General features: G+C 39.2%; 1 protein-coding gene across 4 annotated transcripts in view; it reads left to right on the forward strand.

Moving 5' to 3' along the window:
* Positions 1-26,839, forward strand: part of LOC129751186 (sodium-dependent proline transporter) — a 376,098-nt gene that overhangs the window by 284,108 nt on the left and 65,151 nt on the right. For 3 of the 4 annotated variants that reach the window (XM_055746548.1, XM_055746549.1, XM_055746550.1), the window contains exon 1: positions 1,856-2,480. The exons of the other annotated variant lie outside the window; for it this stretch is intronic. The gene's annotated coding sequence lies outside the window, so the exon portion shown is untranslated. Of the gene's footprint in view, positions 1-1,855; positions 2,481-26,839 lie in introns of those variants that run through there. 4 annotated transcript variants of the gene reach the window in all.

The following is a 26,839-nucleotide window of genomic DNA, read 5'->3' on the forward strand; positions in this document are numbered from 1 at the left end:
GGTAAAAATCAACCAAATTTTGCACACTTTCTCATTGATGTGTATTGTTCGTCAAACTCGAAGTCGTGTTTTTCGATTCAACGAAAACGGAGGTGAACCAATGCGAGTTGAGAGAGCAAATTCTTTCCAAACATCTGGAATTTCCTAACCTGTCGCACCGGCAGTTGGGAAAAATGTTGAACATTCGCCATCCAACCATCTCCAGGATGTCAAAGCGGTTCCAGGAGCGGTTGACGTTGGACCACGACAAAGGAGCTGAAAGCATGTCGCAGAGTTTGTCCATCATGCAAAGAAGAGAGCTGGACTACATACATATAAGGTACAGAATTTCCCCAAACCGCGATGAGCGGCAACAATCTACGGATAAAACTCGGGTACGGAAGCTCCACGAGAAGATGCTGACAAAATATCGTTGCTGTGTGATGGACGACGAAACGTATATAAAAGCCGATTTTAAGCAAATTCCGGGATTGGAGTTTTTCACCGGCAAGAGCAAGTTCGATGTGGACACCAAATTTAAAAAGAAAATGTCGAAGTTTGCCTCCAAATAATTCGTTTGTCAGGCCATCTGCGCTTGCGGACTGAGGAGTGAGCCTTTCGGGACAAAGGGCACAGTAAATGGCGAGATCTACAAATCTGAGTTCCTCGAGAAGCGCCTTTTGCCGTTCTAGCAGAAGCACGACGAAGCTCCGCTATTTTGGCTAGATTTAGCATCACTGTTCTAAAAGTGTCATGAAGTGGTATGAGGCCAATTCTGTCTATTTTGTTCCAAAGGACATGAACCTCTCAAAACTGTTTGGAGCTGCACCCAGAGGACCAGTACTGGGCAATAATGTGGGAACTTCGGAAGAGCAAGAAGACAGTCAAAAACGAGAAAGACATGTTAAGAAAATGGAAAAAAACTGAAAAACTGGTACCGGATGACACTGTAAAGACTTTGATACAAGGCATCAAGCTCCATCGACTCACATTTCTTTTGATTTTTTATTTTTTATTTTAAATATTGTAAAAAAATTAGTATGAAATTGTCGGTGTCGCAATAATTTCGTGTTTGCCTTTTAAAGGCTTTATAAGCGTTTTCAGAACTTCCGGAAATCAAATGTTTGCATCAAGAATCTATGAATTTTCAGGACCATAATAAAACGGTTATAGAACTAGCTGCATTTAAAATGCTTTAATAAAACCATAATAAAACCTTTAAATGCTACTTAGCTTAATCTGTGTTCTTGGGTTAGGACTGATTTCCACTGAGGCAAGCCATTTTTCTGTCATGTTTGTTATCACAAATTTTTAAACACCTTTTGGGATCAAGTAACTTTCCGTTACAACGGTAAATTGATTTCTTGAACTGGAAATTTACTTTAAAAAATCTCCATAAGTGAGGAGGGTTTAACTGATTTGTGGCTTCGCTGAAACCCGTTTTACCATTTTTTGACGGTCGGCATGGAAAAAAGGTTCGTGTCATGGTTAATAGCTGCAGCGCTATGGAGCAATTTCAATGTACAAGATATTTACTAGACATATTTTATTTTTAAATACAAATATTTTAATTTTTTATTGATTGTTCACTTGAAAACTATAACACACACACTTGAGATTCAACCGGCAACTCTGGCTCAGGTAAAACAAAACACCTCTCCCCCACACCGAGAAACCGGCTAGGCCTGGCATTTGAGGGTCCAAAACTCAAATCCGTGAGTAAGCACCAACAGCAGCAGTTTGTTCAAGCTCTCCTGCTGCTGACGACTGCATTGCTTGCTTGCTGGCTGTTGTAAGTTAGCGGTTTTCTCGCTTCTCGATCAACAAGCGCCTTAGCCCGCTCACCAGTCAGTCTTGAGCTACCTTTCGGGGTATCAACAGCAGCCAGAACGTCCGTTCGGTCGATCGTCGCGTTTCGAATCCGCGGTTTGTCAACGCGTGTTTTTGTTTTCTTTTTTTTTTGGGATGTTGAAGATGTGAACAGCTGTGATCCGTTTTGGTTGACCCTGCAATTCAGTGGATTTTCAAAGTCAGTGGTTGATCGGAATTCGGAAGTTATCGACTGAATATCGGTAGCAATTACTCAGCCCAGTTATCTTTGGTGGGCTCGGAAGCCTAAAGTTGGAAAAGAGAAAATCCAGCCCGGGTGACAAGATCTCATAGTTGATCGATGACTGTGCAAGGATTTCTCTGCTAAAGGTCATCATGATCGCGCTGCATCAAAATTGACTCAGCGATTCAGCTGAATTCGGAAAGTAAGAGTGGTTCAAGGAACGCGAGGCGGCGACTTTCAAAGTTTATGACGTCTGAATGCTGTTTAAGTGGAAAAATTGGATACGATTGCCAAGTAAGGGATCCACAAGTGTCGGAATTTGACAAGGTGCTAAAAAATTTGAGCATCATTTAGCTGATGAACGCTAAAGCATCGAAACCGCGCTGATTTTCCATCAGTTTGTGCAGGGGAAGGAAAAACTCGTTGATTCAACTCAACTCCACTTCCGGTAACATGTTTTATTCTTCCCGAAAACAAGTGCAAAAGTTCAACGAAAACAAACAGACACGAAATTGAGAGTTCAAGCGCGCAAAACGCGCGCTGGTGTTTTATGAAACGTTGCATAATTACGCGTGATGATTATTGCCCGAAACAAATTGAAAGTTAATTCTTGTTTGCGTTTCGGGTTTTCATTTTCTTTTCCTTAGCTTCTTGCTTCGGTTGTTTGCGACATACGCAAAAGAAAACAAGAAAAAAAAACCTCAGAAGAAAACAATCAGAAGTCAGAAAACGCGAAGCATATTGTGGAAAAGTCAATTCGCGTGAAGGAAGAGAATTCGGAGCGATTGGAAATTCGTTTTTGTTTGCCCAGGCAGGCGTTATGCTAATTTTTGGCCAAATTCGATCCCATGACGGCCGCCAACGAAACGCGCAAAGCTCGACTCAACGAGTTTCCTTCGATAAGTTGCGAGGTGTTTATGGTTTTTATGGTGTTGAAAGGACCGACTGGATCGAATCGATGGCTTTTTGGCGGAGTAAAAATGTGCTAATTATGGATCGGTCGCGATTTGAATGAATTACAAGCAAAGAGTGCACGGAAAGTAAAAGAAAAAGATAGTAAAAATACCATGATGGCTCGAAATCTATTTGATGAGGAGTAAAAATTCCACTGGATGTATTCTTTTCTTATTTAAAAAAAAAAATTCTAAGATTTTCCTTACGTTGAAATAAATTTTAATGGTGTTTATTTTGTCCGATAATTTTTGCTGAACGAACGATAACTTTATCACGTCTGTTAGAAATTTACAGTTTAGATTTACGTGCTATTTAGGGCCTCTTTATTGCAATCTTGCCAATCTTCATCGGCACAAAATGCCTTTTGCGAAGTATTTCCTGGTTCTTATTTAATAGAACGTCACATTCAGTTGAATATATATCAGCCCTTAGATGCCATCCAAAACCACCGCTGCTTAATCTTGGACATCACGTTTGAGAGTTGTGTTCAAAATGGTTTTTCTCAATTATGCCAATGAAAAAGAAGATCGTAAAAATTTTCAACGAGTATTCCAAATACTGAGAATTTAATCTTACTTTTTCAATTTTTTATAAATAGGTTGTATTTTTACTAAAATTTTGTTGGTGCTGTTTTAATTTTTTCAATTTTTATATAAGAAACTTGACATAGTTGATATTTTCTTGTGATCCAGGATATCCTGCTGAGATATCCAGAGGATTTTTGTTCCTTGATTGCTTCTACTCATCCCTATAATTCTTAGCGAAAATTTAAATTTGTTTAGTTTTTGTCATTAAATTTGTTGAAACGAATGCTTTCTTTGGCTCATTTGCATTTCAAAACATTGCAAATTTTTTAAGTTGGTAACTTATGAAAAAAAAATTACTAAAGGGTCGCCATTTTTAATGATTGAAAATTTCAACCAAATTCCAACTCCTTATTCAAATTGTACCTATAAATGAATTTTCTTTCTTGATTTCCGTTGATTTCTTGGTTTTGTACAAATTTGCCCGGATATTGCCCGAATTTTTGGTTGCAATTTCGAAATCGAATGCCAGGATTTATCAGGTTTTTATATAAAATTGCCCGGATTTGTTCAGTCCCTCCCCTTCCTCCTTCCAATAGAATCAGTGAAAGGAGGAAGAAGCCTTAAATAATCAAAGAATAAAAAAAATCTACTCAAATAATGCTATTTTATTTGAATAAAAAGTTCTCGAATGATCCAAAAATATTGTTTAAAAACCTTCCTCCTTTCCCTCTTCCCGTTGTACAGAGGGGAGGGTCTCTAAAAATAAAAAAAAAACATTTCACGTACTTGAATTCGATCAATTCTCGAGTAATGCATAAAAACGAGACCTCTTCCCACTTCTAATCCTCCCGCAGTAGAAGGACAGATGGGTTTCAAACTTCGTAGAAACTTGACTCCAAGCCTTATACCTTCCTATGTGAAATTTGCATTAAATTTGCATGATTAGTTATCGAATAATGCATTAAATTATATGGAAGACCCCTTCTCTCCCTTTATATCTCCCCAATAGAAGAGGGTGGAGATCCAATTAATCATAGAAGCCTTTCTCTTACCAACATGGGTGATAAATTTGGTTGCATTTGGTTGATTAGTTCTCAAATTAAGCAAAAATCGTATGGGAGACCCCTATCCCTTTTCTATATCCACACTGGAAAGGAGAAGGAGCCTGAAACCATCATTAAAAAATTTCTTCCTAATCATTTAACCTCGCATGTCAAAATTGGTTCCGTTTGCTTGATTAATGCTCGAATTGTGCGAAAAATTGTATGGGAGTCCGCCTCCTCGCTTCCTATTTCCCCATTGTAAGGAAGGAGGAGAACCAAACAATATAAGAAACATTCCTTGTACCGAAATATACTTCCATGCCCAATTTGGATCCATTTGCCTGATAAGTTCTCGAGTTTTGAAAACTTATTAAATTTATTTAAGAGACCCCCTCCCTGTGCAATCTCGTCGAATATTGCCCTTTTATGCTCAGACTTCGACATCTGCGATTTTTATATAATTTTTTTTTCTTGATTTGGATTTGGCTTTGTGATCTGAAAATTATAGGTTGAAGTTCTAATAATTGTTTTTGCCCTTTTACTGAATTTTACTGATGAGCTCTGGCTTCTGATATTTGAAATATGATCATAAACAATACAATTCAGATCCATAAATCAAAACGAAATTTCAAGTTGAGATTCATAATTCGAATTCAAATTTTAATTTTAATTTCTTATGTTAGCTCAAGACTTGTGTTGGGTGGAATTAAGTTGTTTGTTGCATAACTTTTAATTTTTTTTATAAGGAATGCATATCTAGAGTCTGAGCTCTGGGTGTTGCATTCTAGATTTATAATAGAATGCAAAAATTAAAAATTTCCTGTCCAGCTCAAAAATACATTTTATTATTAAAATGTAAACTTGAAATGTTAATAAAAATTTCAAACTCGTTCTTAGGGTCAAATTTTTAAATTCTGGATTTTTTTTCCTTATGAATACTTAGTAAATATTATACCGATACTCAAACATATATGATAAGTATTTTTTCACATTTCTTTTCTAATGAAAAAATACGGTGTTCAGTAAAAGCACAAAGTTTATAAATAACGCAATCCAGAAAACTTGAGTGTAATTAAAAAAAAATTAAAAATTATTTTTATTGAAATGATAATTTCATTGTACTCTCGTATCCTCAATTCATAATAATTCTTTCCCGAAATGACATTTGGGTTGGTAGCAAAGGGGAATTAGTGCTGTACTGATACGCCTTTGGCTCCAAACTTAATGTGACGTAGGCAGTTAGCAAGTTTTTTTCAACGAGAGAAAATAAACAAGAAAATGGTGAAAAAATAATTATGATTAAAACAGCATATGATGATTGGCAGTCAAGGATTCCTTCTAGATGGTTAGATCATTTTTTTTTTCAATTTTGTCACTTTGTTCCAAGGGCCTTATATATAAACATGGATTTCTAACTATCTGTCTGTCTTCGATTTGCTTAAAACTTGGCAGGATGGTACTTATACTGGAAACCAGAGAAAGTGTTTTTTTTGTGGTTTTATGGTTTGGTTTTTATGACTCCCTCTCATAGGAATGGGGGAGGAGGCTTTCCAAACAAATAACAAAGCTTTGCATAACTCGAGAACCGATCAAGCAAATGGTGCTAAATTTGGCATAGGTGAGAATTTAGATACGAGAAATGTTTCTATGTTTATTTAAGTCCGCTCCTTTCTTCTAGAGTGGAGATAGGAAAGGTGGAAGGGGGCTTCCTTACAATGTTTAACATAACTCAAGAACTAAACAAGCAAATGGACCCAAATTTGGCATAGGATAGTATTAAGGTACGAGAAATATTTCAATGAATATTTGTCACCCCTTCCTCCTTCCAGAAAGGTGAGAGGAAGAGGGGAGGAGAGCTCCCTTACATTTTTAAGAAAAACATGTGAAAAATCTCTCTTCTCATGAAGGGGGGGGCGGGGGGGGGGGTGAGTGAAACTAAATTTGGCTTCCTAAGCTATTAGGGTACGGGAAATGTGCTTATAATTATTCGAGACCAATAAAGAAAATGGAAAGAGAGAGGAAGGTTTCAATACATATTTTTGTATAACTAGAGCACAAATCGAGCAAATGAAACCAAATTTGGCCTTGGGAGTGTATTAGTGTACGATAAATGAATTTGAGGCCCTTGGAGCCAACGGAGTATAAATGCATAAAAGTTTATTTCGAGAAAACGAGCTTTTAAGTTGTTGTGTTTGGCAATTTTCCATATGTTTTTCGATAATTTGTAATTTGCTCTCGAACGTAAAAAAGTATTTAAATTAAATTCGAAAAATCTGAAAAAAAAATCACCAAATATAGTTTCAAACATGAAGAATCGTTTGGCACCATTAACTCAAAATTGACCATTTTGTCACTTATACCCCTTTGGCTCTGAGGGCCTCATTAATGAACCTTGGGCACCCCTCCTTTTTCCATAGTGAGGGTAAGAAAAGGAAGGAGGGTGCTTTTGCAATTTTTTTAAATTATTCGAAAACTATCCACGGAAACGGAGCAAATGGAACCAAATTTGTGGGGAGGTGGGGAGGTAGGAAAAGAGAGTGAACTTTCTTACAATTTTTTGGATAACTTTAAAACTCATCAAGCAAATGGAACCAAATTTGGCATGGGAGAGTATGTGGCTACCACTCCAGGGCCTTCTTCGGTCAGTGGCATGAGAAGAAATCCGGCAAAGATCATGAAACTAGGCATCAACTTCCTGGTTGATGGTGTCGGTTGTTACTGCTTTTCTCTCAAATTGAGCATTTTTCTTGCCAAACCAGACATTTCTTTGCAAATTTCGGTAATCTAATGTTTTTCAATATCTCTGCAATTTTTCTCCTTCCCGTCACTTACTGATTAAACAACTATGAAAGAAGTATATCTCGATGTACTTGAAGAATTTTTAAACGCTGTTCCTCTTGCGTGGAAGGCAGTTTGATAACTGAAAATTAAGCAAAAAAAATCTAGTTAGCCTCAGAATTCTAAACACCTGGAAGTCATGTGTAAAATGTAAAATTTCATGAATAGGTATTTTTTTATTAAAAATTTGCAATAAACATTTGAAATTGATGGAGATAGATGGAATTGAAAGTATATTTATTTATATGATTGTGTAATTTTTATTTTCCGTGAATGTAAGACGCTGTTGAGGGCACATCGGATAAGGGGAAAAAAGAATGTGCTTTGCATGATGGTTCCAACTGGAATAACTTTATTTGAATATTTCTATCCTACATTTTTTTAAGTTCTTTGAGTTGTATGGCTACCGTCAATGCGTGTGTTGCTGTTATTAGTTGTCATCGATGGCTGCAATGACTTTCAACAAAACCATGAAAGTTTTTTGGCAGACAACATGTGAGAAATAGTTGGAAGCTTTTTCTTATCGCATATATTCATATCATATAATATGTTAATAGGATTAAAATTTATACTTGTTAAATTTATTGTGAGAGATAAAGATATCATTCTATGCTATTTCAGTAACTGGGACCGGATCAATTATTATCGGTGGAGAAGTCGGAAGAATTCGCGTAAAAGGGAAAGGTCCAATAGTTTGCAAAGTCGAGAAAGGTCGAATAGTCCGTCTGGTTGGCACAGTCGGCTCAGTTGGTAAAGTTCTAAAAGTCACAGGAAATCTGGTAAATGGAAAAGTGCGGGTTATTGGAAAAGGTTCTAATGGTCCTTCTCCTCCAACATCAGTAACGGGTCTGATTCCGGAATCAACTATCAAAAATTTCAACTTTGGATCACTATCATTGCTCAAATCGCTAGGACAAACGCCGCCTCCTTCCGATATAAGTTGTCTGGCAACGGCTCTCAGAATATTAAGCGTCGGCATCGCTACATAAAGGTCAAGACATTCACGGCCGATTTGTATGAATAGTTGTGGCTCTTCACAAATCTGGCTTCTAACTCGATGCTCACACTTTTTGGTTTCTTCCTCGAGCAACTGCGGTGCTCCATACTGAGCGTAGAGATAATCAAAATTAAATCCGCCTTCTCGGCTGTACAATCCCGTTCTGATTGCATACGTTAAAAGAGCGTCATATATCTCCGGTGGTTCTTCAGTATCCTCTCTACAAAATACCATCAGAAATTGCATCGGTACATCATGAATTAAGATAGCTTCCCTCATGAATTTTTTAGCGATGTCATCGGTGTAACGAATGAATTGCTGGCGGTACCTTCCTTGGAATCCATACACATCGCTGTAACACAAAAATGAAAAATACGCTCGTTCGAGAACTGCATCCCCTAGCTTGTCGCCCGGTAAATTTTGAAGGCAACACTGGATGTTTTGTTCGTTTTCTTCGTTGAACTGGAAACCACTCAATGCAGCGATGAGCTGTCGGCCGATGATTCCTTGTTTATTATCCCAAGCTTGCAAATCGATCAGGGCGCAATGAACAAGCTGTTTAACGTTTGGCTCATTCGGAAACCCATCTCGAATATATCGATCGACGGCACCATTCGAGATGTTGAAATAGTTTGCACATTCCAAGAGAGATTCCTCCAGCGATCGGTAAAACGGTGATCCCCAAAACTGTGTTCCGGCTGCAAAATGCACCACTACGGCTAGCAAAACAATCGACAGCTGCATTATAACTTCAAACAACTCATCTGTTCACTGCCAAGGCTTTTATATATCTGCCACCAGCTAAGAAACAGAACCCACGGAACTAGATTTATCGGTGTTGCACGCAAATGAACGTGATTTCTTTCAATTTTGTCAAACCCTTTATGCGTAACACTTGTTGCAGGCCGTTTGCAAATATTCTAGAAGCTCGCCATATACTACACCACGTTTGCGCAAATGCGATGAAAATCATAAATTATTTTCATCGTATGAGCGCAACACCGGGTGGCGTGAAACTGATCGGGATCCAAATTTATTGAGTAGCTACCCTTTGAGAGAACTACATATGTAAACCCAAAGAAATGGTTGCATAATTCAATTGTCACTCGGCGCTAACTCAATGCCAAAAATGCGCTGAAAAGTGTACTGCAACAAAGGTGATATGATAGGAAAAGCACTACTGGCATAAAGACTCGAGCTTCCAAGCAAAATGATGCATGACCACTTCATTCAAGCGAAACTAAAAAAAACATTTTATGGGATTTTCATCCTTTTGGATATTTTTTCTAAAATAAAAAATGTGAGGATCGAACCTAACAGTAAGCACACGCAGGTTGATTTACATAGTCTTTTGCCACGCCCAATTTCCAGAAGAACGCACTTCGTTGGACGATTGCCGTTTGTTTGATGGTTTTTTTTCAACCTCCTTTGTCGTTGATGGGAATGGGATGGAAATGGGAAGGGAAAGAGATGAACAAGAGATGTGAATAAGAGAAACTCTTTTCTATTTCCGGTTTACATACACACGCACAGCTGCTTACTGCCAAACATCTTAGCCGGTGGTTGCTTGCCGGCGGTTGGAAACAAAGAATGTTTTTTTTTGTTCCTAATGCCGGTTTACATAGGGGAGATGAGGGCATAACAAGCACCCGAGGCATAATGAGAACTACGCTTTTCTACGAAAGTGCGTATTTTCTTAAATAAATTTTCAAGAGGATTTGTTTCGTACTTCCTATAGTATTAATTTTTCACAAATAAGGGAATCTCCTTATCATCTTTACAGAGATATTTAAAAAAAACTAGCTTGGTTCTCAAGTTATGAAAATATTATAATTTTTGAGCACCACGAAATAAGCTCTTATGATCTTAAAATAACCTTGATCTATAATGTACGCACTGCAACATGATGTACACATTGTTTCTCAATTTTTACCATCATAAAATTTTTGATTTTTCACTTTTATCTATTTTGAAACACGTTTTTACTTAAATTTGTTGACTAGGGGCATATAGAGCACCATATTTTCGAGGCATAATGAGCATTTTCTGCCGTAGAATCTAGCAGCGAATTAAAATTGATTTATAGCGCCACACCTTGACTAGTTTTCATCCGACAATTTAGCCTATTGGTAAGGTGTCGGAGAGGTAATCAAAAGACTAGAGTTAGATTTCTGTTCGAGGTGATTTTTTTCCATTCACAATTCATGATCGATTTTTTTATTGTTACATTATACGGGTAGTAGCATCATCCTCCGAACAAAGCACTTAATGTATGAGCGTGCGTGAATTGTTTGTATTCTACAAACAGACCTAGATTATTTTGTTATTGCTTTGTTTGATGAATCTACGACTCACCTGACTTCATCGAATGGAATTCGCTGCTAGATTCCCCGGCAAAAACGCACATCTTGCTCTGATTAATGGTGCTCATACTGCCTCAGGGGAGGTTCTCATTATGCCTCCACAGTGGCTGGTTTTCAGCTTTTGGCAAAATTTTTTAAAATGCATTTTTCAACGTTTTCATCTAGTTTTTCACGTTTCAGCCCGTTAGGGAATAGGCTTTTCAAGTGTCTGAACACGAAACAATAATGTAACCTCCATATTATAGCTATTTTCTATGGCTAAATAACCGTTTTCCTTAAGGTGGCCATTATGCCCCCATCTCCCCTACTTACACAGCGATCGGTACATCATTCGACAAAACCCACAATCGACAAAATCGACAATTGTTTTCATCCTGCTTTGTTTTGTGATAGGATATGGGGTATGTTTTATTTGATTCCTTTCAGACATATGCAATGCGGTTGCGCTGGGAGGACAATGTCAGCGATGAGAAGGCTTGTTAGTGCCGGTCCGGCATAGAATTTTATGCCGATAGTTCCACCTCCAAAGAAGGTCATTTCTGAAGTAGAGTCTGATTCATGGGTGTATAAATTGGGCACCTTTTTTTAAATCGCCTTTCTAATGTCATTAGAGAAAAGTGTTCCTATATGTGCCTATCGGGTTAAAAGCGCCTGCGGATGTTTGAAGAAATTGCTGACAAAGACAAATCAGAAGGTCTTATATTGTTTATTAAAATAAAATCAATGGATCATAAGGAGATCCTAATGATAACTTAATAGTAATTACAATACAAGATAAAAATTAACACAGGTCTATACAGTTTTTGAAACAGTTAAAATTTTTCTCCAGACACGTTCCTCGAAACATCGAAGTCGAAATGCTCAGAAAAGTGATTGAACGTTTTCAATATGCCGATAAATACGCTGTTCGCTCCATATTTAGTTGTTGAGACGAATAGGAACATACAGCTGCAAAAGCTGGTTTCTCAATCCTCGGAGACGCACGCTGAGAGGAATGGCCTCCAGCAAAACGGGACAGTCAACTCTGGACGTTAAGAGATCAGCAACAACTAGAGCTTGAAGCGTATCTAGGTCTATGAGGTAGCAACGATTCTTCTAACTTGGTAAACGGAACGGGTATCGCCAGTTCAGATGACGTAAGGCACACCGCATGAAGCGACGCTGGATAGCCTCGATTCGTTCAGCACCATTCTGGTAGAAAGGGCACCAAACAGCTGAAGCATACTCGAGGATGGAACGAACTATACAGCAGTAAAGACTTTTCAGGCAATACACGTCCTTGAAGTCCTTGAAATAAGAATCCAAGGTTTCTGGATGCTTTGTCGACGATGTTGTATGTGTGAGTCCTAAACTCCAGCCGTTGATCGAGAATAACGCCCAGATCGTTGATGAGGTCCACCCGAGAAATGATTCCGTCTCCGAGAGTGTACTCTGAATAAAGAGGGTGTCGCTTACGTGAAAATGATACGACCGAGCACTTACTGCGATTCAGGGGCAGGCAATTCAAGTCACACCATTGAGCAAACACATTGAACTGCTGCTGCAGGAAATTGGTGTCCACTTGGCCGTTTATGGTGAGAAAGAGTTTCAGGTCGTCGGCATATGCAAGGTTTTTGCAGTCAAGGAGCGAGAGCACGTCATTAAAATATATCACGAAAATTAGTGATCCGAAATTACTCGCTTGAGGCACACCGGAGCAGGCAAGAAAATGATTTGAAAAAGAGTCTCCAATAGGAACGGATATGTTTCTGTTTCTGTTAAGTAACTGTGGAACCAGTGCAGAAGGGATCCACAGAAACCCAGACGTGCCAGCTTTGCGATAGCAATATCGTGGTTCACTTTATCGAATGCAGCAGAAAGGTCAGTATATATGGCGTCAGTTTGGGTTTTCATAGCATTGATCCCTTCGTTCACGAAGCAGAGATCAAGCAAACGACCGTTTTCATTTTCAATTTTGTTGATCTGTCGAAGAGTCGCGGTATTCAAGGAGTCTAGGAAGATGTTGGAGGATGCCGAGAATGAAGAACGAGCAGGATCCGGAAATAACAAGCCGCTTGGGTAGGAGAACCATTTCAAACCAGGTAGATTGAAGTAACCGATGATGAGTATGTCGTCTGCCGGAGAGCAAATCGAGCTTACTTTAGAGAGGCAGAGCGAAAAAGATTCAACTAAAGCCAAGTCTCGAGAACGGTCGGGGGGCACGTACACTACGGACAAGTAGAGTTTCCAATCTCCGAAATCAATGCGAATCCAAACAAGTTCTAAATTGTCCCAGGAATCGTCTTCAATTTGCTGAGCTGGAAACGTAGATTTCACGGCGAGTAACACTCCACCACCAGTGGACTTTTTGCTGTTACGAGGACTACGGTCGCAACGGAACACTGCGTAATCTGGGCCGATAATATGACTAGAGAGGGTCTCGTTGAAGGCAATGATGCATAACAGGAACACGAAGTCGGCAACAAATAGTCCATCAAACAATTATTAACACCACTGACGTTCTGATAGAAAATATTGAAGGGCTCGGACGATTCCAACGTAGCGCGGGATCGATGATCACTGGAAAGTTAAATTCAATCACGCGGTGATATCATACTTGCCAGAAAGCGCTGGCTGGAGAACCCCTTCGCCACGGAAGAACTCAGGGCCGTGACGACTGATGACGCTGGCAGGAAACAACGCGACTGAGCCGAAGGGCTCAGGGATCTCCGTTGTTCCTAGTTCGTTGCGTCCCGGTGCTGGAGGCCCGGAAGAAGTCGTAGGATTACCAAGGTTCGGAAGATCTCGCGATACGCATCTGTGGCGGAACGGAAATAGGATACGCGAATGGCAAGTTCTAGACATAAGCTGGTACTTGCCTGTAGAAGAGGCCTGGAGAACCCCGTCACCTTCAAAGAACTCAGGGCCAGGACGACTGATGACGTAGGCAGGAAACAGCGCGGCTGAGTCGAATGGCTCCGGGATTTCCAAAAGGCTCCAATCGATGCGTCCTGAAGATGCAGGCTGGAGAACCTCGTCGCCACAGTCGAACTCAGGGCTGGGACGACTGATGACGCTGGCTGGAAGCTGCGTGACTGAGTCGAGGGGCTCTGAGGTCTCTCAAGTGCCTAGTTCGTTGCTTCCCTGTGTAGAAACCCAACAAGTAGTGACTAATTCTCTCAAAACCGGTGAAGCGTCGCACTACAATCTCAAGAGAGCTGAGGTCTCATCAGCCAGACGATTCCCACGATCCTCGAAGACACTAGATGAGACTACCTCAAGAAAACTGATCCGATCGTGGCCGTAATTGGCACTACATTCGGGGTAGCCGGTTCCCCAACCGACCGAATGCGTTGAACTGATGGTACAGGAGTCAAAGGCCGCCGGTTGTAGTTTTTTGATTGGTCCACAAATTCACGACAGAGTATTCCAGAAGGCCAGGTCATAGGGCTCAAGGCGACATTTTTGTGCACTGGGTTCAGTTCGATTTTGAATGAAACATATCTCCTAGTGGAGCCGTCCACGCCTTTGGGAAGCAATCGTTTCACCTCTAACGGGCATGGTTGAGTCCAGGCAGCGAGAAGCTATTGTTTCAACGTCTGCGTCCGTGATCTGGGGCTGAAGACCAGCTAAATACAGCCAGAACTTGGGTGTCGGGGGTGGAGGTACGATAAACGGGACTGTAAGGTAACTAATGTCAACGGCATCGTTGAACAAACCTGCGATATTCCGTCATTCCCGCGGCGACGCTTGAAGTTCGGTAATGGGAATGTTTGTTTAGTTCCATTCAATGGAGGAAAATCGTACGAAGTTGTAGGTGCATTTTGAGTCAGAGCCATATCGTCGACTTTTTTGGACAGTAAGTCCAGCTGGTGAGTAAGCTTTTCGAGGACATTACCAGGGTAGTCGCTTTTCGCAGTAGGACTACCATCCGTTAAACAGAGATCATCAATATAACGGCGAATGCTTCGGCCGTTGAGTTCCGTTCGACAAGTAGTATAAATAAAAATCACTTTACCCTGCGTAAACAGTTCCCTGTTGAGACGGATATTGAATCCACAACACTGCTGACTAATGTGGAAAAAATTGCCACAAAACCCACATCCGATCGGCTCTAGGTCGTTTATCACCAATTGGCACTCTCCACACTGCTTTTTCTCCTTTGTGTTGGCTATAACGTCGATACTAAGCAAATTCGAACAAATTCCAAAAGTCTTCGCAAGCACGAAATTTTAGCAGAGATAGACGATAACACAACTTCGCATTGAATAACCTGGTCGAATAACGTACCGCTTTCGTACATCGCGCGAAGTAAAACACAACAAAAACCGTGGACCGTGAAATCTGTAATTTCTTCGCACAGAAGTTCCATAGTATTTTCGAACCTGGCTCAATATCCTCGGAGCAGTTAAATAGTGCAACAAGCAACGTCCTTCATTTGAGCACTTCCTTCGATAATTTTGCAGTCGACGTTGATACCATCTTGAAGACATCCGTGAAGCTGAAACACAGTCATTCTGCAGGTCCGGACGGTATACCAGCCACTTTCTTGAAGCGCTGCATCTTACATATGCTAACCCCTATTAAACGAATCTTCCAAGCATCGCTCAACACGTCTACGTTCCCTCTATATGGAAAGAAACCTACATGTTTCCGGTCTACAAGAAAGGCGACAGGGGGAATGTCAATAACTATCGCAGCATTTCTGCCTTATGCGCAATTGCCAAACTATTTGAGTTAGTTGTTTTGGACCCTATCTTTTCGTACTGCAAACCATATTTTTCTTATGATCGACATGGTTTTATGCCTAAGCGCTCTACGACCACTTACCTGCTGGCGTTAACAGCATAATCCTTCTCAAACCAGTTTTTTGCTAACGCTGGAGTGCCTCAAGGGAGTTATTTAGGACCAATACTATTCTTGATTTATTTCAACGACGTGCTGTTGCTTCTAAATGGACCAAAATTTACTTACGCAGACTACCTGAAATTATTTAATCCTATCACCAGCCCTTACGATATCAAGTTCCTGCAGGACCAGTTCAACCGCTTCGCCTCCTGGTGCGATATTTACAGTCTGCCTTTGAATCGTAGTAAATGCGCATTTTTTTCCGTAAGCGGCTTGCTTCCAATACAAGCAGTTTATTTTCTCGGTGACGAAGCTATCGCCCGAGCACGTGAAAAATCTTGGTCTCATTGTTGACAAACGGTGGCTTTCAAGATGCACACCAATTACATCGTCGATAAAGCTTCTAGAAGCCTAGGTCTACTGTTCCGCATGACGAAAGACTTCAAAGATATTTACTATTTGAAGAGTCTCTATTGTAGTTTGGTTCGTTCTATCCTTGAATACGCCTTTGCTATCTGGAGTCTTTATTGCCAAAACTGCTTATTTAGGCTATCCCGCGGCGCTTAATGAGATTCGCCCTTCGACATCTAAACTGGCAAGACGCGTTCCAACTTCCCAGCTACGAGAGCCGCTGTCGCCTAATCGACATCGACACGCTGCAAGCCCGCAGGACAGTCGGAAAATCCTCTGTCGTAGCTGATTTGCTTTCATCTAGAACTGATTGTCCCGTACTGTTGGAAGGTCTTCTACTCTTCGAACGATGACGTGGTTTGAGAAATCATGATTTCCAACTCTACGTCCCTTTTCAGTTGAATAATTATGGGGCCACCACAGCACTTATTGATGTAATCAAGACGTTCAACAGCTACTTCAAACGTTTGATTTTTATGTTTCGAGGGATGCATTCCGGAAAAAAAACCTTAAAGCTTCAAGTTTAGTGTTGACCATTGTATTTTTAGTGTCTTTTATTTTAAATAACATCATTTAAATCATTAGGATTAATATGTGATCTGTTGATGCGACGCAGTTGCCAGGCATTCTCGCAACGTGTTATGCTCAGCGTATCCAGCCAGCTTTCACCACCTACTGGGTTTGCCGTAGAGTCGCACGAGCTCGTAGTTCACCACATTATTCCGATTTCCTGCACACCGCGAAATATGGTTCTTAACACTCGTCGCTCGAACACTCCGAGTGTGCGCAGGTCCTCCTCGAGCAATACGCGGTCTAATGAGCGTCATATACAGGTTCGTGCGAGGGCTAAGTCTTCTGGACTGCAGTTGCCTGTGGAGTCCATAATAGGCACGACTTCCACCGATCATTCGCCGCAGGATCTTATGACTGGTGTCATTGCCTCTTCCGCGGTCGGTGATTTTCCACGTATCGACGGGTGATCCATTGCATTTTTGCCGCCCGCGCGTCGTTCCCACCCTCCTACACTCCTCGTCGAACCAGTTGTTCTGTCGAGTTTGTTCCGCAAGCCTGATGACGTTCTCCGCAACGCTGTTGATGGCTGTATTGATGGAATCCGAGATCTCAAGAGGGACTTCGTTAAGCTCGCGGCGAGCGATTGCGCGTAGTCTGCTACGACTTCAGATGGCTTCAGACGTGCGATATTTGTCGTTCACTACGGAGAGTTTTGAGCACTTCTTCGCCATAACCATAACGTTGCTCGATAGGATCTGAAGTCGATAATGTTCGAGAAGTGCCGACTGTTTACCAACACGTGGTCGATCTGTGATTGCGTTTTGTACGGTGATCTCCAAGTGTATCTATAAGTCTGAGGCCATTTTCGTAGGTCAGCTGGTGCGTGCTGAACCTTCCAGTTGTTGGTTTGAATTCTCCCTACTGGCTGACCTGAGCATTAAAATCCCCGATGACGATCTTGATAACAAGTTTTGGGCAGCGGTCGTATTCAATTCCTGCTACGCGGAAAATTCGTCTTTGTCGTCACCTGTAGTGCAGATAGTATGACCATTTTGGATCGAACGTATTGTGGAACTTTTTCAGCATACCTCCAGCAGCACTACGATGTCCAATTTGCAGCTCTTAAATTCGTCGTCTAATCTGGTTAACCTTTAATGAAGAAAAAACGGGCTACCGAGGTTTAATGTATTCCAAGATTTTCACTTAAAAAATGATGTTTTGGATGCTTTCATCTGGTGTCCATAAAAAAAAGAGTTCAACTAAAAAGCCATAACAAGCCTGGAAATTTAAATACAATCGTTGGTAGCTGAAACAACCACTCATTTTTTTTGTAGAATTCGATGATACCAACTTTATGAACTAGTTTTAAAAATACATATACATATGGATTACATATTAAAGAATATTCATAGCCAAAGTTACAAAACAAAACAATCTATTTGGGATTCTTATCTCGTTCGATCAAAGGCGAAAACAATTTGCTAGAAAACCATTAAAAAAAAGTCTGGGGTGCTCAACAGTGCCACCTCAAAGTCATTACATTAGCAAAAACTAGAAGACAGAAAGAAAACAATAAACAAACTGACACACTATATCCATCAATCCTTTCACCTGCCGCCATGGAGCACAACATCTCGGTAATACATCTTACATCTTTGATAGGGACCTATCTGCTCAGGTGTTCGCCCAGAAGACAGCATCATCCATATCGCACTGCTGGGGGGACTAGGACAGATAGGAGGTGTCTGCCTGTCTATGCAATCGGCTTAAAATGATCTCCGGTTAATCGAAGCGTGAAAAATGTTACACCAACCGTAGTTTGCTAGTGCTAGGCTCAAATCTGCAAAGTGCAGTTGGATCAGCAGCACAAAAAAAAAGAGCAAAACACTCAACTAACAGGTATTATGAACGGCATCGTCTGTTTAGATACCTTCTAGTTATAGTTCTTCCGCGAATGGAAAAGCTTAGCGGAAAATAGTTGGCGAAAAAGAAGTGAAAATCGTTATCGGTCACTATCTCTCGGAGATAATATCATATCAACGATTGATGGAGCCTTTATTTGATGGATTGTTTTGACGATTTTTAAGGTTATTGAATGGTTGGTTTTGAATAAAGGGTGATACGGTCAAAATTTGGTCAAGGGAAAACACGTGTAAATCGGTGAAATCGTTTATTTGAAAAATCAAATTAAATTTCTTTTTCAAGTTTGATTAGTATAAAATTCAGGAAAAATATTCAGTTAGCTTCCGCTTTTCCAAATCCGAATTGCCGGGCCTTACGCTCAACCCTTGCCATTAGATTTTGTACAGCCACCTTGTCCACCTTCTTCGCCGCTGAAAGCCAGTTTGCCTTGAACTGCTGCTCGTTCTTAGCAGTTTTTTTGGTCTTCTTTAGGTTCCGCTTGACTATAGCCCAGTATTTCTCAATTGGGCGGAGCTCTGACGTGTTGTGAGGGTTTTTGTCCTTGGGAACCACCTGCACGTTGTTGGCGGCGTACCACTCCATGACCTTTTTACCGTAATGGCAAGATGCCAAATCCGGCCAAAACAGTGCGGAACAGCCGTGTTTCTTCAGGAAAGGCAGCAGACGTTTATTCAAACACTCTTTCACGTACATTTTTTGGTTGACAGTCCCGGAAGCTATGAAAATGTTGCTTTTCAAGCCACAGGTACAGATGGCTTGCCAAACCAGATATTTCTTCGCGAACTTTGACAGTTTTGTATGCTTGAAAATATCTGCTACCTTTCCTCTTCCTTTTGCCATATAAAACTCCTGTCCCGGAAGCTGCTTGTAGTCGGCTTTTACGTAGGTTTCGTCGTCCATTACCACGCAGTCAAACTTCGTCAGCATCGTCGTGTACACCCTCTGGGATCACGCTTTGGCCGCCGTATTTTGTTTATCATCGCGATTTGGAGTCACTACCTTCTTGTAAGTCGATAGTCCGGCTTGGTTTTTGGCTCGATGCACGGTTGTAGACGATACACCCAGCTTATTTGCGGCATCTCGGAGAGAGAGTTTAGGGTTTCGCTTGAAACTACCGGCAACTCTCTTTGTCGTTTCAGCGGCTTCCGGTTTTCGATTTCCCCCCGATCCAGACTTCCTGGCTGTCAACAAACGTTCCCCAAACACTTTAATCACATTTGTAACGGTTGATTTAGCAACTTTTAGTGATTTTGCCAGCTTTGCGTGCGAGTAGCTCGGATTTATGCGATGCGCGAGCAAAATTTTGATACGCTGCTCTTCTTCCTTGGACGGCATTTTGACAACTGAAGAGTGAATTCCAAAATCAAAATAGGAGCAACATTCTACACACACACACACACACACACACACACCTTCAAAATGAGGGGTGTTCAGGTTTTTAAAATGCAAAATTGAAAGAAATACGTCAAGTTGAAATTGACCAAATTTTGACCGTATCACCCGTTAATTTAAACTGTTATTGAAAGTGATGGTCTTCTAATGGTTAAACTGTTTAATATATCATTTAATTTTAAAAATTGATTAATTTGGAAGTGTTTTCTGCAGTCACTTCGTAATTGTTTTATATTGTTACGAAAACTTTCTTAAATTAATTAAAATAAAAAACTCAACAGTCTATTTAATAGAAAATCTGATCGAGGTTATTGCTGTGGGAGATCAATTTCACAATTGCCGCCCACCGAATCTCCCCAGAAGCACTACCAGCTTTGATTGAGCAAATTTGGTCTATGGTTTTGATTGAATTATTATTTCCAGCGCCCGGCCAGTCATCCGCGGATGGTGATTGGTGAGGGGCAATTTGGCAGTTTGGGATGATTAAATTTTATTTTTGGGAACCAGTACAAACTTGCCGGTGAGCTGCTAGCTTTCAAGTAAACTTACTGCGGTCCGATTAATTGCTTTATTATCTTCTAGCTTGGCTGTTTTTTTTCCTTGAGCGTTGAGTACGGTTAAAAAGTGGCAGTATTAATCGAACTTTTTCGATTGGCTTATTTTAACTTTGGTGGGCTTATCTTTCAATTAAGATCTGGAGAAGCAGGTTTCAATTTCCGCATTTTTTTCCCCAAAAATGAATAAAAATTGGTAAACCGTTCCTTATGAGTGAAATTGTTGATTTTTGAACTACCATAAGTCAACAAGATACGCTTAACTTCGCTTACCGCTTAATTCACGATATGGATGAACTGAAAATTTGTATTTTTGTTTCCTATGTAATGTAAAGAAACATTGTCTAAAGTAAGGTTGCAAGAATGCTCGGTTTAACCGGATATTTCATACGAAATTTGGGAACAGTCGCGCCCGGTTGCCCGGCTTTCATTGGAAAAAGCCCAGATGTTGCCCGTATATATTCACTTTATTTGGCTTATCAAACAAAAAAAAATGTGTTGTAAAAATTGTTAACTTATGCTTCCAGAACGAAATTTTTGAGCTAGTTTTATAAAAATAATCATGAACAGTTTTTTGGAACCCTCCAATAAAATCTGTCGATGTACTTTAATTATCAATTTATTTTTCCATTATTTTTCTTGATTTATGTTGAGTAATTTCTAGGTTTTGACAAAATTTTCCCGGATATTTCCCGGGTTTTGGACGTCTCTTTTGAAATGAAATGCCGGGTTTTTTCCAGGTTATTAAATAAAATTGCCCGGATTTGTCCGGCCCGGATAGGCACAGAAAAAATTATGGCAACCTTAGTCTAAAGTTAACCCTCTATATTTGTGGGACCCCAAAAAAAACACAGTAACAATCTTCAGTACCCATAGCCCCAAGATTAATTTGAAAGATATACGAAGATACCGTTCGAAGTCGTCTCGTCATCCGAATCTGAAAACTGCATCTTCCCACGTTGATCAACTGCCGTGAACTCTCCTCCGGTCGTTGAGGACGTATAGAGAAATAAAACTCGTCTTAGAAGCGCGCATTTTTCTTCAGCGCCGCCAACACTTTTTACTTAAATACAACCCGAGCATGGGGTCTGGGGAGTCAGAGGCTGCGCTCAATAATATAATTTACGCCCAAAATGCAGCAACCATCATGGTGGAACCATTTCATGGATCAAACGCCCGCCAACGTATGTTTTTGGCCTCTTGCTACGGAATGGAGGTCCGATAAATGTCATTCCTGCCTTCCGACAATCGTCTCTCTCAATGCAAATATGTAGAGGCAAGATTTCAAACTACATGTCCATATGGGACACGCGCAGGTGTTAATATTTGTCTTGTCGATGAGGGCTTTGACTGTCAAAGTGTTGTTCCTCCAAACGCCCATACGCGCTAAGGCTTATGATATAATTTGGAATGTTGTTTGTTTTAACATTTCTAAGGTTTTATTTCCGTCTGGAGTATTAATCCATTGACAGGCACAAACATATGTTACGTGAATGTAGTTCTCTCTTTGATTTTGGATCGGCATTGTTCCCTTGATTAGCAAACCCTTTATTTAACTTTTTTTTTGACAACAATTTCGAAAAAGCTGGTTGTCAATATAAAAAACCTACCTGAGAGAGTTACATCATAAAAGTTACTTGTTTTTTTTTCGGTAAGCCTAAAAAATTATAAATCCTACTTTATTTGCGAGAAAACGGATTTGAAGAGCAGGAAGTAACACGATTTCATAAGTACTTTCGAATAACGGGAATCGCGTGAAAGTCCAACTTTCACCCAAAAGAAAGAGCCGTTTCAAATAAAGAATTTACAAAAAAAAATCGTCCATCCAATACCAGTGCAGTGATAAAAAGTGTTAAAATGCTATGGCACTAGAAAACTTTTAAGATTTTTGTATTTTTACAGAACATTCTCCCCTTTCCTTCCCATTGTCTAGATCCAATCAATAATAAATGAATGAATATTGTCATAGTTTGAGCTCATTCGGAAAACTTCAAGGCGACCCCCAAAGAACTTCAAATTTGTATGGAACTTGATTTTGAAAAAAAAAATTCATTGAAAAAACGTTTTTAATTTTGGCAGCACTGTAAATCACACAAACTTGTGTGCATCGGGGTTTAAAGTTGCATAGCAAATATGAAGAACCTTTCAGGGATTACAAAAAATTTGATATATGTATGTCCGTTTTTAGAACCGGGGAAGGCTTCTAAAATAGAATCAGAACCCGGGGCTCCCATACAAAAATAACCAAATATATGCTACAATCTGAATAATTTTCAAGCGATTTTAAAAAAATATCAAATCAGATAAAATTCAATGATTTATTATATTAGTTGACAGGTTTCATCAAATTTGAATGAATAATAGTATTTGAAAATCTTTTTGGCGGAAAAGGCCAGTTATAAATTCATAGCTAAATATAACAGAACCTTATGAACTTTCAAACGATTTTGGTCAAGTTCGGCACATATTTATATTCAAGTTTTTGGTGATACGAGAACATTTTTTTTGTTTATATGAAAAAATTTTTAGGTTACAAGTTTTGATTAAATTAAAGTAATTTTTATTTTGCTGATACATATATCCTTCTCATTTTTGTAAGAGGGTTTCTAACAGTGAATTTTTACTTGCTAGGTTGTAACATATAATTTGGTGCTAATGATATTTGATTATGAAATGAATCAATATTTTTATAATCTCCTCCCATTCTCAAGAGGGTTGGAAAAAGTAGGAAATATGTATAAAAAATATAGTCAGTTCTTGAATATTCATTTGGTAATAAAAATAAAATGTTTTTTTGCAAGAATTTTAAAATATTCTCAAGTCTCAACCTTAAAGCATTTGTGTAAATGTAGATCCTTACAGATCTTTCAAAAAACCATTAGAAACAAATTTTGAGGTCCATTTGTTGAATTACAAGGGCGGCCAGCGAACCGGGAAAACCCGGACAAAATCACCAATGAAAAATGTAACCGAGAAATTCGGAGAAAACTTTACATTTCGAATCTAAATCGTTAAAAAATTGTTGGATCGTTTTTTCCATACATGAACCTATTAAATTTTGAAGTTCAATTTTTTTAAAATAACCAATTTAATTTTTAGAAGCGGGGAAATGTCGGGATTTAAATTCCATGGGAAAAATGCGTGAAAATTTGTCAAAAATCGTGAATTTTGAGCATAGCGCATAGAGCGCAAGTTGAACAATGATAACAAATAAATCAGAATTTAAAATCAAACATTTTTTCCTAGAATTTTTTTTAAGAATTTTGATTAGGATTTCAAATTTCAAGTTCGGATTGAGATATACATTCTCGAGCTCGGATTGAAAATTTAGACTCAGAATTTCAAATTCAGCAGCCAAAAATCGAAACCAAATTTCGAAAAGCTTAGTAAGAATAATTTGGAATCAGAAGCTTGATAAATCAAAGACTAAAATTAACATTTGTATTCTAAAACCAAAATTAATGCCGGACTCATGAATCAGTAATTCCATCCCAAATTCTTCGTTCATGATTATATTTAATATTTCTAAAACTAGACCTTAACAGTCAAACATAGTATGTAAATTAATATTCTTCAACTTGATTTGTTGAAAGTATTACCAATTTTTTTTTCTTCGTGAAATATGTCCTTTGGATTTCAATATGCTTATACTTTAATTTCTTTAAAAATAGTCGATAAATTTTTTTTTTTGTAAAGAAATGAATCCAACTTAGATGAAATTTCAGGGACTAGAAAGGGAAAATTGATGTTGAAAAACATGCGAAAAAAAATTCGCCTTGTCTCCCGGTGAGACTTGAACCCACATCTTGCGCCTCTCCGGGGCCCATGTATTAACATTCTACTACAGGAGACCAACCTGGCGTATGAATATTATACTGGTTGAGTGTCGATGTCTATCGGAATGAAGTCACAGTTTAAAAATAGTCGATAAATTTCATCATAATCTGAATCAATTTGAAAGCTTCTCTCACTTTTAAGTTCAATAATTGTTTTCTTTTTGTAAAAAATCATAATTATTTATGTAATCAAGACCCGAGTAGACTTTTATGGCAAAATAATACCTAATTTTGCTATCATGCCTTGAAAGTAAATTTAGGTTATGCCCGAATAAAGGTGGTACCCCCCCATTATGCCCGAATAAAGGTGGTACAATGCCAAAATTTGGGTCTCACTTTTCATATATGGATACCTCAATCATGGCAATTGTAGGTTTCACTGAAACCTTAATGATACCTTGCTTAGCCAACGTTCCAAAACGAGTTTTGAGGGCAAAATGATACCACTTTGAGGTTTTATTCACAATCAAAATTTGGCATCGTTGTGATATCAAATATTTTTTTTAAAACACTGCCAAACGAGGCATCATTAAGCTTCTATCCGAACCAAAATCAGGCATCACTGTGCAATATTAAAATTGTGAACAATACACGAATTTTGGTATTGCTTCAACTTCATTCGTCAAAATGATATCAAATTTTTAATTCAGGCATGATAGCAAAATTAGGTACTATTTTGCCATAAAAGTTTGCTCGGGATATATGATTAAAATCGCATTTGATTATGCAACAAAAAAGAAGTGGATATCCAGGATATCCACTTATGCTATCATCATACTGACAATGAGAAAGGTAAAAAGATCATATTGTTCAAAATCGCCTTTAGTTATGCAACGAGTTTAACACTAGTCAGAGTCCAGCGTGGGTACAATGTTCAGCATTTTATTATACTAAGGTTAGTTCAGTTAAAAAAATCTAATTGCCTTATGTGAACTGTGAATTTGTTAATCAAAGCAAGTTTACGGTACATACTTACAATAGGATTACAATTTTTTTAAAGAAAATTATTGTCTTTGAAATGTGGTTAAGATTGTTTTTTTTTCGAATAAGTTTACGAATTCCGTTATTTTTTTTTGGCTTTGGCTAATCATTATTCGGCTGCAATTCTGTGTCGCTAAACGTCTGAATCTATTTTTTTGAAAAAATGGCATAATTACACATATCAATCCATAAATTGTCACTATGAAACTACGATATTTCTAATCTTTCGCATTTCACTTGAACCTGTCTTCTTCTCGTAGCATATGGTTTCATTCCGGCCGATATAAGTTAAAAATTAGTAAATTGTTCATTCATTTTCGGATACATTTTCATTGCCATTCCTTCTTCCACTTTTTGTTCCGGTGGATTGGTCTTTCCGCATATTAATATCAGCTCGTTCTTCAATCCCACAATCACACGCGTATTGGTCAGTGAAATGGCCAACGGCACAGTGTTGCAGGAAGTCTTCCACTTTTTAAACAATGTTCTCTTTGCAAATCGGGCAATGATGTTGGGACTTGAATCGGCAAGTTCCAAAGCAGAGACGCAAACGTAAGAGTACTCATTTTTGATGACAGCTAGCAGGGCTCATGGTGCCTAAACTCATGATGAATCCGAAGAATATAAGCAGCTTCTTCTCAGAAAGGTTTCAAAGCAGCAGCCGGAACGGCTTTACAGTTTTATCTCCGCAGACGGGAATTCTACTAAAAATAAAAGAAATATGAATCGAAGAAAAAAATCGTTATGTTATTTTTTTATATTACCTTCCACCCGGACGCGAGCAATAGATTACGAAAAGGATTTTCATCAGCTATAAAAGTTGTCACGCAGTCTATAGATTTTTCATCAAGTTTGTGTAAAAAGATTTTTTGACAACCAAACATAATCAGATGCGTCATCCGTAATATCAACGTTAGTTTGCTCTCGTCCATATCTACCATTAGATTTTCTCGATTGTTGTTTGTTTGTGTGTACCGATATTTTATTCTAGAGGCTTGCTGGGTAGACTCTATTCTCTAAGAGCACATTCCTCCGATGAATGTGGGTGTGGAGCTCCCAGCACCGTTCGTACTTTACAACACCTGTTATAATTATTTTAAAGATTAAAATGCTGCTACTTCTTCAATTCCCAAAATCAACTCACCTTGCCAAATCCCAAACGTCTCGCACATCGAATCCAGCGCTGTTGGTGGCTATCTCATAATAAATCAGGAAAGTAGAATCGATTGCTGCTAGTCCACAGAAACTCGCGACATAAAATTCGGTCAATTCCGGTGAATTGTTGTGCAGATTCCGTAACACTGGCCTGACACGAGAAATTGGTTTGAACCCGATCTGGAGCTGAGGGTAGTTTTCGGGCTTCGTTATGTCCATGATAAACACCACGGAGAGGGACGGTTCGAAGTCGCATCAGGAAGGTGTAGTGATGATTCGGTGAATACATAGGAGGGCATTTGAATCTGGATAGTTTACCTGAAATGATAAAAATAGAAGGAATTTCCACATCACATATTGCGAAATTATTACCTTTTCGGGAACTTTTTCCAATGGCGGTATTCCTGTCCACTGCAATCACTATCCGCACAGCTTCTTCTCTCCTTTGAGAATCAAACAGCAGACTATCCCGAGGGATTTCTGAGTGGTAACG

The sequence above is a fragment of the Uranotaenia lowii genome, chromosome 3 (assembly GCF_029784155.1).
Source record: "Uranotaenia lowii strain MFRU-FL chromosome 3, ASM2978415v1, whole genome shotgun sequence".
Classification (NCBI taxonomy): Eukaryota; Metazoa; Arthropoda; class Insecta; order Diptera; family Culicidae; genus Uranotaenia; species Uranotaenia lowii.